The sequence below is a fragment of the Trichosurus vulpecula genome, chromosome 7, assembly GCF_011100635.1.
Source record: "Trichosurus vulpecula isolate mTriVul1 chromosome 7, mTriVul1.pri, whole genome shotgun sequence".
NCBI classification, from domain to species: Eukaryota; Metazoa; Chordata; class Mammalia; order Diprotodontia; family Phalangeridae; genus Trichosurus; species Trichosurus vulpecula.
This window is the reverse complement of record NC_050579.1, coordinates 197,084,167-197,098,846: the sequence shown is the minus strand read 5'-3', so window position 1 is coordinate 197,098,846 and position 14,680 is coordinate 197,084,167. Positions and strand designations below refer to the sequence as shown.

The 14,680-nt window shown below is 35.0% G+C and overlaps 1 pseudogene; it reads left to right on the top strand.

Annotated features, from left to right (window-relative positions):
* The first annotated feature begins 4,099 nt into the window (after positions 1-4,099).
* Positions 4,100-5,079, top strand: LOC118857770 (annotated as a pseudogene).
* Positions 5,080-14,680: the final 9,601 nt, after the last annotated feature.

Genomic DNA, 14,680 nt, shown 5'->3' with positions numbered 1-14,680 from the left:
AGGGGTTGAGGATATAAAGATGAAAGTGAAAACAGTTCTTTTCTTCAAAGACCTTATAATACCATCCAGCATGATAGGATACACTTATAAATGTACATATAAATGAATTCAAAATAGATGCAAATAGATTTTAGAGGGAAGCACAAGAAATTGGGGGAACTGAAAAATAATACACTTAAATGTTTGATGGAGAGCTAGGGATTCTGAAACAACTGGGGAAAATACATTTCAGGGATGGTGAACACATAGTGCAAAGGCACAGATGTGGGAGACGAAATACCATGTAAAAGAAAGAGTGAAATGGCTAATGTGGAGGTATATTGGTGCCATAGACAAGATTAGTGTACAAAATAGCTAAAAGTGTCAGAAATAAATCCATTTGTGAAGGTTGTATTGTAGAGGGAACAGGCTTGAAGCAGGGATACCAATTAGGAGTGTATTGCAATAGTCTAAGTGATAGGTGAGAAGGTTTTGAACTAGAGTACGGGTTGAGTGATTGAAATGAAGTTTACTAACGTGAGGCATTTGGTGATAGGACAAGATATGGAAACCAGTTTTACGTGAGGGCAGGTGATAGTGCAGAAAGAAGATATCAAGGAAATTATGAATCTTGGTGATTGAAAGTATAGGGGTGTTCTTAAATAAGAAATTTCAGAATTTGGAAGATCTAACAGAATAATGACTTCTGTTTCAAACATTGTTTCTAATATCTATGGTATCCACTTTAAAATATGAGCTACACAGTGCTGCACTGCTGGGGAAAGGAGAAAAACTGTGGCATTAAATTTAGAAGTAGGACTCATCATGAGAAAGATGATAACCAAATGTTTGTGAACTCATAAGTGCACTAGGAAAGAAAATATAAGGAAAAGACAAAAGCACATAATTGTACCCTGACATAAATTCACAGTGAGAAGGTATATTTTAATGATAATGATCCACTAAGAGAAATTAAGACTGAGTGGTCAAATAGCTAGAAGGTGGGGACAGGGAGGGAGGGACAGAGTAAAAGCAGAAAAAAAACGGAGAAGATGGACTATATTTGAGGAAAGTCAACAGTATCAAATGCTGAATAGAAGTCAAAAAGAATGAGTCTTTAAAAAAGGCTTTTCAATTAATAATTATTAAAGGGCAGCTAGGTGGCGCAGTCAGTAGAGCACCGGCCCTGGAGTCAGGAGGACCTGAGTTCAAATCCGGCCTCAGACACTTGACACATGTACTAGCTGTGTGACCTTGGGCAAGTCACTTAACCCCAACTGCCCTGCCCAAAAAAAAAAAAAATAATTAATAATTATTAGCAACCGGTGAAAAGGTTATTTCAAATGACTAATGGAGTCATTAAGCAGAGTATAGAGGGTTTAGAACAATAAGAAGTGCGGGAGATTACAAGACCATAGAGGAATTTCTTAAGATGGGAAAATTTAAAGCTGTCAATTTGTGGGCAGCATGGAAGGAACCAACGGAAAGAGAAAGTTGGATATTAGAGTGGGAGACTAATTTCAGGATGGGACAGTTTGAGTGGGATACATAACCTTTGTTAGGAGAAGAGCCATCACAATATCTTCACTAGAACATGGAGTAAAGGAAAAGGAATAGGAGACAACGTCAATGAGTTGTGAATTGAAAAGAAAGACGAAAAAAGTACCTCATCAAGAATGGCCTCCAACATTTAAATGAAGTCTAATGAGGTCTTCATCTATGAGGAACACTAAGAGGTAGAATGTAAAAAGTTAAGAAGAGAAGAGAAGATTGGAAGCAGCCAAAGTAAAGAGTGCCAAAGAGGATTAAAGTGGTTGCCTTGCTGAAGTGAGGACAAATGGAGATGGTATGACATCACTTTGTGATAGATTTTGTAGTGGAGTTAGGAAAATTGTGTTACTAAACCCAGCTTCACCGAGCAGCATATGAGTAGAATTTTTAAAAAAAGGATTCTGGTGGAAGTAATCCAGGATTGGGGATTGCAAAGTGTGATCTGCAGTTAGAAGAGGCAGCAAATGATTCCAGACCAGAGAAAAGTGCTGAGTTCAATCAGTAAAGTGGTTCACAATTGGGAATATGAAAAGAAAAGTCAGATTAGGGATAATTGCCAAGGAAATTGCTAAGGTGTAAGGGCTATTAGAAGTTCTTGTGAATGAGAATAATAGGTTTAATAAAAATACAGAATAGGAAAATGTGGCTATTCTAGTTAAAATGAAGCAATTTTAATTGAAATTAAGCTCCTTGAAATCGATATTTGGAATTTATTTCAAAAGGCCTTTATATTGATAAAAAACAGTTCCTCTTCCCAAATTTGCCCTGCCCAACCCTGCTTCTATATATTTGCTTATATAATGCATAAGATATGTGCTACCCTAAACATAATTTTCTGCCTGTTCCTACCTACCTTCTAAAAACCTCCCTACAACCTCCAAAATGCATGAAACTCTCTGTGATCTTACCTGTCAGAAGTAAATTCTCTCTCATACATCACTCTAAGCAATTTGTTCTCCTATGCATTCATCCCTTTCTACTTTGCATTGTAATTACTTACATACATTCCGTATCGTTCTCAAAGAATAGAAGCTTCTTGATTTCCATAATTGGAGATGATTCATATTTTTTAAACTATCTGGGTTCAGAATGCAAGTTTTCACAGGGTTGACAAGTGGTGAATGTTGCTCAAGTATATTTTTGTTCTATACTTCTTTGTCGAATCTTTGCTCCACTGCCAATTGTGTAGTTCTGTTCCCGTGTAGCCTTTCCTAAGAAGATAGGTCCAGAATATATGACTTGAAATGTAATTTATGAGTGTATAAAGAAAAGTGGATATTTAAAGTGACTTTTTAAATTTTTTTCCAGCAGACCAAAATATAAGATTTAATAAAAACAATAAATTTCATTTTCAAAGAAATCTATATAATAAATACTACATTGTTTTCAAAGATTCCCAGCTTTTCTTTGCTTCCTTATTGGTTTTGTTTTATTCTCTGCTATGGACTTTTTACTTTATCTTCCTCCCACCCCCTCCACCCTATGGAAGGCTATCATTAAGCATACATATATACACACATATATATATATATACCTGAGACAAATTCAATCGGAATCTAGGGGAGAAAGTTTTTCCAATGTGCTGCCTTCTGCTAACATATATGATAAAACAGACTCACAGCAGATATTACTGCTCTTGGAATTAGTTCTCCCTTGAGGAATAGATCTACCAGTATCGATCTTCATGTTAGTCGTGACAGAACCTGTGACCAAGGAAGAGAATGAAATTAAGTAGAACAGATGGATGTGAAATACATGCAACTGGATTCCTTTATAGGACAGTTCTAGTCTGCTAATCTAATCATGATGTAAGCAAATGTCTTGGATTTGATTCCCATCCTGGGCAGTAGACATCATTTAAATTGCTAGAGAATTTATATCACCAGCAATATTGAAGAATAGGAAGACAATCATCTTTTTATAAACAACAAACTCAGGTTTGCCTCAGCACAAAAACCTTTAGGAGCTTTCATGTCAGCCTTGCAATCAAGAGTCACTGATTAAATATTTGGGGTCTGACATTCTTTGTATGACCACTGAAAAGACACATAACTGTCCTCAACTATGGTATCATATCTGTAAAAAGGCAATAATACTACTTTATCTGCCCACCTCACAGGTTTCCTGTGACAAATGAGTTAATAATCCTGAAAATCTTACGTTTAGTGATCTATTCCTGTTTTATCATCCTTTTCAATTTAATGATCCTATTAGTAGATTCACTAACGATTCTTTCATATGGAGAGAAGGCCTTAAAGACAATATAGACTACCCAGATCAACAATTACTCATTTTTTGTGTCATGGATCCCTTTGGAAATCAGATGAAAACTCTGAGACTTAGTTCGAAATCATGTCATTAAACATGTAAAACAAAATACAAGAGATCACACACAAAAGAAATGATATGGAAATATAATTTTCAAAGCATTTTTTAACTAAGTTCATATATCCCCAGATAAAACTTTCAATCTAGTCCTAATCCCCACTTTAACAAATGAACAAAATGAATATCATATAGAATAAATAACTACTGATGCCAAAAATACTCAGTGTTTTCATCATGTTGCATGTTTCTTATCTCTGTACAGACGTTGGATAGAACTCCTCCCTCCCAGAATGCAGAGAACCTCACCATGGTGACAGGATTCTTCCTCATGGGCTTTTCTAACACCTGGGAGCTACAGGTCTTACATGCCATGTCCTTCTTGCTAATTTACCTGGTGCTTTGACAGGGAACCTGCTCATCTTTACAATCATCAGTCTAGATTGCCACCTCCACACCCCCATGTATTTCTTCCTGAAGAATTTGTCCTTTTTAGATCTTTGCCTTATTTCTGTCACTGTCCCCAAATCTATTGAAAACTCCCTAAGTAGAAGTGGATCCATTTCTTTCTTTGGGTGTGTGTTACAAGTCTTTTTAGTAGTTTTATTTGTAGGATCCGAGGCTTTACTCCTCATAGTGATGTCCTATGACCGCTACATAGCTATCTGCCAACCTTTACACTATGAAACCATAATGAGCAAAGGATTTTGTAGGAGAATGGCAACTTCTTCATGGCTCATTGGAGGACTTTTTGGGACCACGTACTCAGCTAGTACATTCTCTTTACCCTTCTGTGGCCACAAGGAGATCCATCAGTTCTTCTGTGATGTCCCTTCCTTACTCAGGATCTCGTGTGCTGAGACACACATTGCAGTTGATATGAGTGTGGCCTTTGGGATCACTTTAGGGATTTTCTGTTGCATCTCCACATCTATCTCTTATGGTCACATCTTCTCAACTGTGTTGAAGATTCCCACTACAGAAAGTCGCTCAAAAGCTTTCTCCACTTGTCTGCCCCACCTCATGGTTCTCATGATTTTCAGCACAAGTGCAATCGTGTCTTATGCAAAGCCACCCTTAGACTCTGATTCAGTTCTGGATCTGTTGTTATCAATGTTCTATTCAGTGGTGCCACCAACTCTGAACCCTGTCATTTATAGCCTTAGGAATAGGGACATAAAGATGTCTTTGAGGAAGCTTTTAATGTGGAAACACTTCTCATAGAATTAATACCAAAGTCTTTTCCATGATCACATTAATTTTTTGTTGCTTTACTGTGTTTACTAATTTGATTCCTTTGTTTTTGTGTCCGTGTAAACATCATCAATTTTAGAAAGCTGACACTGAGAAGGCCTGTAACATGTTAATAAGTATGATTTTTAAAAGCATATGCACTCATGGTATGACTCTGGGCAAATAATAGTTTCTACATTTGCCTCAGTTTATTTGATTTATTAAATGGGGTGGCGGCTTTGTATTGCATGATTTCTAAGATTTTTTCTAATCTAGAAAGTCTATATAAATCTATGAACAGTATCCTCACCTTAAAAATATTATAATAACATTATCTCAATAAATGTCTAATTTAAAAATTTTAAAGCTTATTTATCACAAGTACCCTATGTCATAGATAGTTCAAAAGACATGGTCATCATTTTACAATAAGAGATTCCAGGGTGCTGTTTCAACTTGATATTTATAAACAAATGACCATCTTCCCCCTTCTTCACTACTGATAGTGACGTACATGCTCTAGCATTTTTGAATGATATCCACTGTCTACGATGGACACCAACTAAAGACACTGTTGTTAAGTCAATGCAAATAGCCCAACAATTTCAAATTGTCATATTGATGCTAGTTAAAACAGATTTGAAAGACATCTGATACTTTGAATGAATAAATGAAGCATTTATCATGTTCTTGCTATGTGCAAAGCACTACACTACACAGAGATTCTAATAGGAGAGCACCTGAAAAATTTCAGCTGCAATTCATATAGAAAAGTCCTGCAATCCTTAGAATGCAGCAGCAAAGCATAAGACAATGTCCACAATTTTATCATTAACCAGATAGTTTAGTTATATGTGCTCTTTTTAACACTTAGTTGAGATTAGGTGAGTTAAATGTGTATTGATGCAATGATATGAAGGATAAAAGTGTGATTTTTGGTACTGGGAAAACTGCAAGAAGGGAAGAGCTGCCAATGTGGAATGCTGACCAGGTAGCAAATGAGCATCATGAAGGAAATTGGATCTTAAAGAGGCATTATTAAACCTTAGCAGGGAATACAATAAGAAAGAAGTTAACTAAAACAATTATCAGTTTCTCTTCAAATTTGCCCACATGTAGCCCTGATTTTCTTACCCAGTTACATTTATACAATGACATTTATAATTTTCCCCTCCTCCCTCTATACATGTTCACACTGCTTTTCAGAATTGTGTTCATTTCAGATTGATGGGGACACATATTTCTATAACTTTGTCATGAATTATGCGATTATATTTTGACATCAAAAAGAAATTCGTGACATAAACTCTTTACTTTTTATATCCTTTACTAAGAGATCACAATATCAAATTTCCATTCTGTCTTGGGGAGGGGGGGGGGAAGGGGAGAAAACTTAAAACCCAAAAGCTTGTGGAAGTGAATGTTGTAAACTAAAAATAAATAATTTTTTAAAGAGTTAAAAAAAGTCTTTGGTTGAATCAAGAGTGTTTGATGATCTGCTCAAGCCATGGGAAGGTTTAGGTAACATGGGATTGAGTTGCATGATTGTGATCCCATCTGATCATGAAGAAGTGAGTGTGTGTGTGTGTGTATGTATGTACATATATATATATATATATATATATACATATGTATATCTATACAAATATATATATATATGTATACTCTAAGGTTAGCATTTTTCTTGGGGCTCACTCACTGGAAGAGTGTAGTTTTATCTAACCAGACAAGACTCTGGGTAACCATTAAGGAGCCCTTCAGCTTTGAAAAACCCAGATGTTGGTACTTCTCTCTTGGGGAACTATGTATGTAATGTCTTGGACAGAGTGCTGTCTGCTGATTTGTGTTACTTTGCACTGTTTATATAATTTCTGCTTCTAATTTCTATTTGTCTTTGCTCTGAGGTTCAGGTTGCTGACTTTTTCCCAAGAACTAAGTGAATGATATATGCATATTTAATTAAAGTGAGATTGTTAATCCCCTGAAAGATGCTTTCCTTAGAAAAGCAGATCAAAGAATCTGTGCTAGCAGCCCTCCTGTGTTCTGATGTCATTGATCTTACAAAGCCACAGTGGCTGCAAGTAGCTTTGCTGCTACACCACCCTACTGCTTCTTTAAGAAGGCAAACAATTCAATATAGGTTATACATGATTAGTCATGCAAAATGCATCCATAACAGTCATGTTGTAGAAGAAAACCTAGACAAAAAACCCAAGAAAAATAAAGAAAATTTTAAAAAGCATGCTTCCATTTATATTTAGACACCATCAGTTCTTCCACTAGAGACAGAGAACATTTTTCATCACAAGTCACTCAGAGTTTTCTTGGATCATTGTTTTGCAAGAATAGCTAAGTCTTTCGCAGCTGTTCATCTTACAATATTGCAGTAATTTTATACACAGTACATTTCACTTTGCACCAGACTAGACCATACATCATCTTAAAGACGTTAAGTGGGTGACAGGAGAAAACAGATGTCAAAATTTTCTAGTTGGGGGCCTCAACTTTCCCCTCTCAGAGCTAGATAAATTCAAGCACAAAATAAACAAGAGAGAAGTTAAGGAAGTAAATGGAATTTTAGAAAAGATAGTTATGACAGGCATCTGGAAACATTTAAGTGTGAATAGAAAGAATATACCTTTTTCTCAGCGGTACATGGCACCTATACAAAAATTAATTATGTATTAGGGCATAAAATTTCAAAAATCTGTTGTAGAATAGCAGAAATTCATCGTTGAGAGAACATAATGCAATAAAAATTACATTCAACAAAGGGCAGTGAAAAGATTGATTAAAAAGTAATTGGAAACTAAATAATCTAAAACTAAAGTATTGTTCCTTTGGCAAAAAGTGAAGTAACTGGGAACTAAAGAATAAATGTGTCAAAGAACAAATCATAGAAACAATCAATAATTTCACTTAGAGAGACAACAATGAAACAACATGCTATAATTTAAAAGAGATAGTCAAAGCAGTGCTTAGGGGAAAATTTATTGCTCTAAATTCTTATATCAACAAAATAACAAAAGAGTAGATCAAGGAATTTTACATGCAACTTAAAAAACTAGGAAAAGAACAAATTAAAAATCCCCAATTAAGCAACAAATTGGAAATTCTGAATGCTGAAGGTGAAAATAACAAAATTGAAAGAAAACTATTAAGGTAATAAAGCTAGGAACTGGTTGCAAGAAAAAAATAATAAGGTAGACAAACCATTGTTTAATATGTTTTTTTTAGAAAAAGAAGCAAATATACTCTAAATCACTATTGATTAAAGAAATGCAAATCAAAATTACTCTGAGGTACCACATCACACCTGTCAGACTGGGTAAGATGACAAAATAGGAATATTATGAATGCTGGTGAAAATTTGGGAAAATTGAAACACTAATGCATTGTTGGTGGATTTGTGAGCTGATCCAACCATTTTGGAGAGGAATGTGGAAGTATGCCAAAAGGGCTATAGAAATATGCATACCCTTTGACCCTGCAATACATTTTCTAAGGCTGTATCACAAAGACATCATACAAATGGAAAAAGAACCTACATGTACAAAAATGTTTATAGCAGCTCTTTTTATGGTGGCCAACACCTAGAAATTGAGGGGATGGCTATCAATTGGGGAATGGGTGAACAAGTTGTGGAATATGAATGTTACGGAATACTATTGTGTTGTAAGAAATGAGGAGGAGGAAAACTTCAGAAAAAACTAGAAAGACTTATGTGAACAGATGCTGAGTGAGAGGAACAGAACCAGAAGAAAATTGTACACAGTTACAGCCACATTGTGTGATGACTAACTTTGATAGATGTGGCTCTTCTCAGCAATGCAAGGTTCTAAGGCAACTCCAAAAGTCTCCTAATGCAATATGCTATCCACATCCAGAGAAAGAATTTGCATAGTCTGCATGCAGATCAAAGCATATTATTTGCTCTCTCTCTTTTATGTTTTTTTTCTCATGGTTCATTCCACTGGTTATTATTCTTCTTTGCAACATGACTAATGTGAAAATATGTTTAATATGAATGTATATATAAAGCGTATATCAGATCTCTTGCTTTCTAGGTGAGGGGGGAAGAGAGGAAGGCAGAGAAAATTTGGAACTCAAAAGTTTGTGGAACCAAATGTGGTAAATTAAAATAAATAAATAAATTTAAATCTCAAAAATAGAAGAAAACCAAATATTTAGTATCAAACATGATAAGATTGAATTCAACACAAATAAACAGGAATTTAAAGTAATCATTAGGAAATAATTTGCTCAAGAATCCACAAATCATCCCCTGAAAGAGGTACCAAAATGAAAACTGTCAGGAATATTATAGCCAAATTCCAGAGTTCCCAGGTCAAGGAGAAAATATTTCAAGCAGCCAGAAAGAAACAATTCAAGCATTGTGGAGTGACAGTCAGGATAAGACAAGATTTTGTGGCTTCTACATTAAAGAATCTGAGATCTTGGAATATGACAGTCTGGAGTACAAAGGAGCTAGGATTAAGACCAAGAATCAACTATCATTAAAGAATCTGAGATCTTGGAATATGACAGTCTGGAGTACAAAGGAGCTAGGATGAAGACCAAGAATCGACTATCTGGCAAAACTGAGTAGAATCCTTGAGGAGGAAAATCGACATTCAATGTAATAATAACAGTAATGATACAATATGCATAGCACTTACTATGTGAAAGACACTGTGCTAAATGCTCCACAATTTTTCTCATTTGATCCTTATAACATCCTTTGGATTGTTGGTCACACACCTAATACATTTCTGAATCCAGATTTAAACTCAAGTCTTCTTGATAGCAGGTCTAGCCCTCTAGCCACTGCTCCACCAGGTTGTAGCTTATACACAAATATCAGTTGTTGAGGATGAGTCAAGAAATCCCATAGAGAACTAGATAAGACTCCCCAAATTAAATCAAAACACATTGTAATATTTGGTGACAAGGGCTAAGGTGAGAAAAAAATACTTGGTGACTCGTGCAAAAAGGGGAAAACATGAAATACCTTGGCTTAGGCATAAGAAATTAGAGAGGCCAAAGATTTGAATATTATACAGAAGACTCCTGCTTTATATCATGGAACCCTCTAAAAACATTTGCTAAGTGTTACATACAATGAGTAACAAATAAAACTATAAAATTATATATTAATATACATGCATGCATACATAATAAATTCCTATACAATTTCTTTATATATGAGCATAAATGCATAAATCATATATATATATATATATATATATATATATACACACAAAAATAAATAATTTAACAGGAAAACACTTATTGATCTAGATATTATTCCTGAGTCAGTTCTGTATGTATGGTAAAATCTTGACTCATAAAGGATATGATCATAATTAGTAAAAAAAAAAAAAAGAACAAAAAGAAGAGATATGGAGGAAATTATTATTTTTATTATATTAAAAACCAATGATTAAATTAAGATCAAGGTTTTTCCCTTTCTGTCCTCATTCAGGGAGTGATCCTTCCCTGCAGGTTATTTTGCCAGTCTCTGAAATATAAGGCTGATAGATGAACTTGCCTAAATCTCCAGGAACATGTTCCTCAATATTGAGAGCGGGACCCCACTCAACTAGAAGACTGCTTCTGTTAAGAGTGTAAACAGAAGCTAATCTAGATGCATTCTAGGACTAAAACATTAAGTTCATGTTCTTGCACACACCATGCCCATTGGAGTTTAAGGTAACCCAGCGCATGAAGGAGAAAACCAAACAAGAATGGTTTGGGCAGAGATGGATTCCTTTGTCCACGTTGCTGGAGAAGGCTGTCTCCTGATCAAGCCATATTCTTAGCAGGAGACAGTGAAATTTTCAACCCAACCCCTCATTAATTGCTTCCCAATCAGGGTTAATTTTTGTCTGCCAGGGGCACCACCTTTTCCAAAGGTATTTAAGCATTCAGTGATCTCCATGGTTTTGTCTTTGTTTACCAAGAGAAACCACTGGCATCAAATTATTGATCATCAGCTAGTCTAGCTGATAAATTGATTATTAATTACCCAGAAACTCTGTCTCTTAGGTTTTTTTATTCATCTATGATAATAATGATAAAATTCCATGCAAGGGAAATGATTTAATTCCTGTAACTGTGGGACCTCATGAACAATCTTCCCTCCAAGAGAATGGAAATTCTCATGAACTCTATGTCCTCTATCCTAGATGCCTGGGTATCTGAAATCTTCCGGTACTTGACATTTTCCAGAAAATTATTTTCTCACAGTAGGAGTCTGCTTCATACTGATTGATACCTTTACAGGTAGAGAGGCTCTCCCATTATCTGTTTATGCTAATATTGCCTCTCTGGAGAGATACCAAAGAGAATACATGTGAACAGGTTTTCCTCCACCCCTTCCTAAGACTAAAAACCTCACCTATTTCTGAATTTCTATGGTTTATATTCAGATCACTCAGAATTCCCACCAAAAATAAAACAAAAGATTCAAACGACTGATTAATTCTTCTGTAATAGGGTCCATAAGTGGAGTACCTGGGCCTAAAGCATGGGGCCTTCTAGGTCCTTGGGTCCTTGAGTTCAAGTTTTACAGAACAAATCCTTTATTAAGGAGATTTGTTCTGTGAAGTTTGGATTCAATCAAAGACAGCACTTGAAGACCTAGAGGGCTGCATGTGGCCTTGAGCCTACATGTTCCCTACCCTTGGGACCTAGGACAAAGTGATGACCCATACAACGTAAACTCCTTTTAGGTAGGGACTAGCAGAACTTCACTTTATAAGCCCAGCTCCTAGTACAACATCTAGCAAATATAAGAGTTTTAACTGAATTGATGTATAATAACTCAAGCCAGAACAACCCAATATATCAGTTGCCCTCTTAAAGACGTGCCAGTGGAAATCCCCAAAACTTCCATAAGAAGATGCAAAGTTCCAAACAAAGGCTCTTTTCCCCTTAACCTCACCAACTTGATCAGATCATGCATATTAACCTTCTACTTTATTTTGCAAACAAGAGGAGAATGTATACAAAGAGAAATACTATATAAAATAACAAAAAATGCATTTAACAACTAGGAATTACCATAAAAAATATATGTATGACTTAAGGAAATTCAACTAAAGAAAAATGCTGAAATAAATGAAAACCTAAATAATTGCAGAAGCATTAAGAAAGTGGATAGTGCACTTGGAGTTAGGAAGACCTGATTAGGAATCCTGCCTAAGACTCTTGTTAGCTGTGTGACGCTGGGAAAATCAATTAACCTCTATTTGTTCCAGTTATGTCATCCATAAAATGGGAATGATTATAGCACATACCTAACCAGGTTGTTGCTAACCTGAAGGGACTATATAAATGCCAGCTATTGTGTAATACTCATGATCCATTAACTGGGCCATGCCAATATTAAAAATGATAATACCATTCAAATTAATCTATCAATGTAAAACTGTAAATCAAAATACAAAAAACATACTTTAGATTATCTGACACAGCTTTAACAAAATGTGTATAGGAAAATAAATGGTATACTATAGCAACGGAAATAAAGAGATAAGACATCATCAAATCTTCAATTGTATTATAAAGCAGAAATTTTCAAAATTGTTTAGCATTGTATATAATACATAAAAATAAATCAGAATGTTGGAAGAGAAAGATATAAAAGAAGCTACTGAGAATATTATCTGTCCAATAAGCATAAAACACAAACTATTGTGGAAGTAACTGAAGCAATTCCATTAAAATTAGTGGCAAACCTGGATAATAGTTTTGAAGAAAGTTGAGTTTAGAGCATTTAAAGCCTATATGACAAAATTTTGAAAATACTAACTGGTATAAATGTGAAAAATAATCCTAGTTATATATTGGAGGAAAGATGAAATTTCTTTCTTTCACAAAAGTGAATAGGGAAAGATTTCTCAACCTGCTATGATACAATGAACATTATACAAGGGGAAAAAAGAAACATTTTTAAATCAAAAACATTTTCAATTAAACTAATGACCTTAGAATAATAAAAGATATTTAATTGAACAAATCTTTTCATTAAATGCCTCTGACAAAAGTCTAATGTCCACGTTCTAGAGGGAATTGACATAAAACTTTGTGACCAAGATGTATCAAAGGACTTCAAAATTGTGTTAAAAAAAAGGAAAAACTAACTGTCAACATTCAAAAAGATCTTCAAAATCTCTAATAACCAAAGAAATGAAACTTACACCTTTGGATTTGGAAGGATCTTAATAATGATAATAATATTCAATGTTTCTTCTACCTGTGGGAAAATAGGCACACTGATTGATTTCTCCAGGACTTTTGAATTTGCCTGAGTATTTTTAAAAACAACCATGCAAGAAAAATATATAAACAGTTCTTGCCCTTTGACATAATAAACTTACCAGCAAGTAAATGACAGAAAAGACCTATGTGCATAAAATTAATCATAAAAACATTGTGCATAATAGAAAAAATATGTGCCCAATAGGGAATGACCAGACATGTGAGTGTTATTTAATACTCTTTTTTGCCATAATATTGAGCTGTAAGAAATTAAGAGTGGAGGGAAGTCAAATAAATATGGCAGTATAATCAGGGTGGACATCTGGCATATTTTGCAGTGACTTATCAACTTAAATGTGATCTGATGGACACCAGCACATTTATGTTGTCATTAGGATAAGTAGTGGATCTGTGTCAGAGTGCTCAAGTGCTACCTTCCCCTGGGGCCAGACTAATAAACTGGCTGTAGATTTTATCCTCTGAGCTATTCAGGGATTTAGGGCATATGACATTCAATGGCTTTAGGAACACTTGGGAGATCTCCAGTTCTATTATCTGCAGAGAATTTTAACCAAATTAAAGAGCTTGCACCTCTAAAGGCAAATGAAATGATGCAAGTATCTGGAAAATGTTTCAACATCAGAAGAACTTGATTCCTTACAAACATTTTAAATGCTACAGCCAAAATGAAGTGGTCATCATAATTAAGCAGATTCTGAATACATTTGTAATTGCTGTATATTTGGTGAGGTCATGGGACGAGGAATCAGAATAAAGGTAAGCAGAATTGTTTTTACATAATCATGTCACCACTAATGTCTGAATCTCCTCTACTTCTGAAAAATTATTCAACTTCTGTATAATACTGCAATGGCTTAAAGAGGTGAACAGAATAATACTTACGAACTTTCATTTTTTGATATCAAGATATAGATATATATGCATCTACATAACTAAGATTAGAAAAAAACTATTGCAAAAGGAATCTGAAACAGCCAGAAGTATGAAAGACCATTTGAATATAACCAAAGGGTGGGTGACATGTATCTGCCAGTGTAAACATGTTCTTAGGTATCAGAATCAAAGAATCAAAGTGAAGGAAATTGGAAAAGGAGGTGAAGCTTCCTTTTGGTTCCTGTTATCTTGCTATTACCTCGGAATATTTCCTAAGTTTTTGTACTTCCTCTCCTCTACATTTTAGGAGCCCAGGTGTTTCATGGTGCTCCTCCACCAGCAGCATTCAACCAAGGGTTGGTTCCACTCTTCCAGAATATCACTCCTCACATTCAAGGCTAGCATTCTCTGTGGTTTTCCTTACATCCAAAAT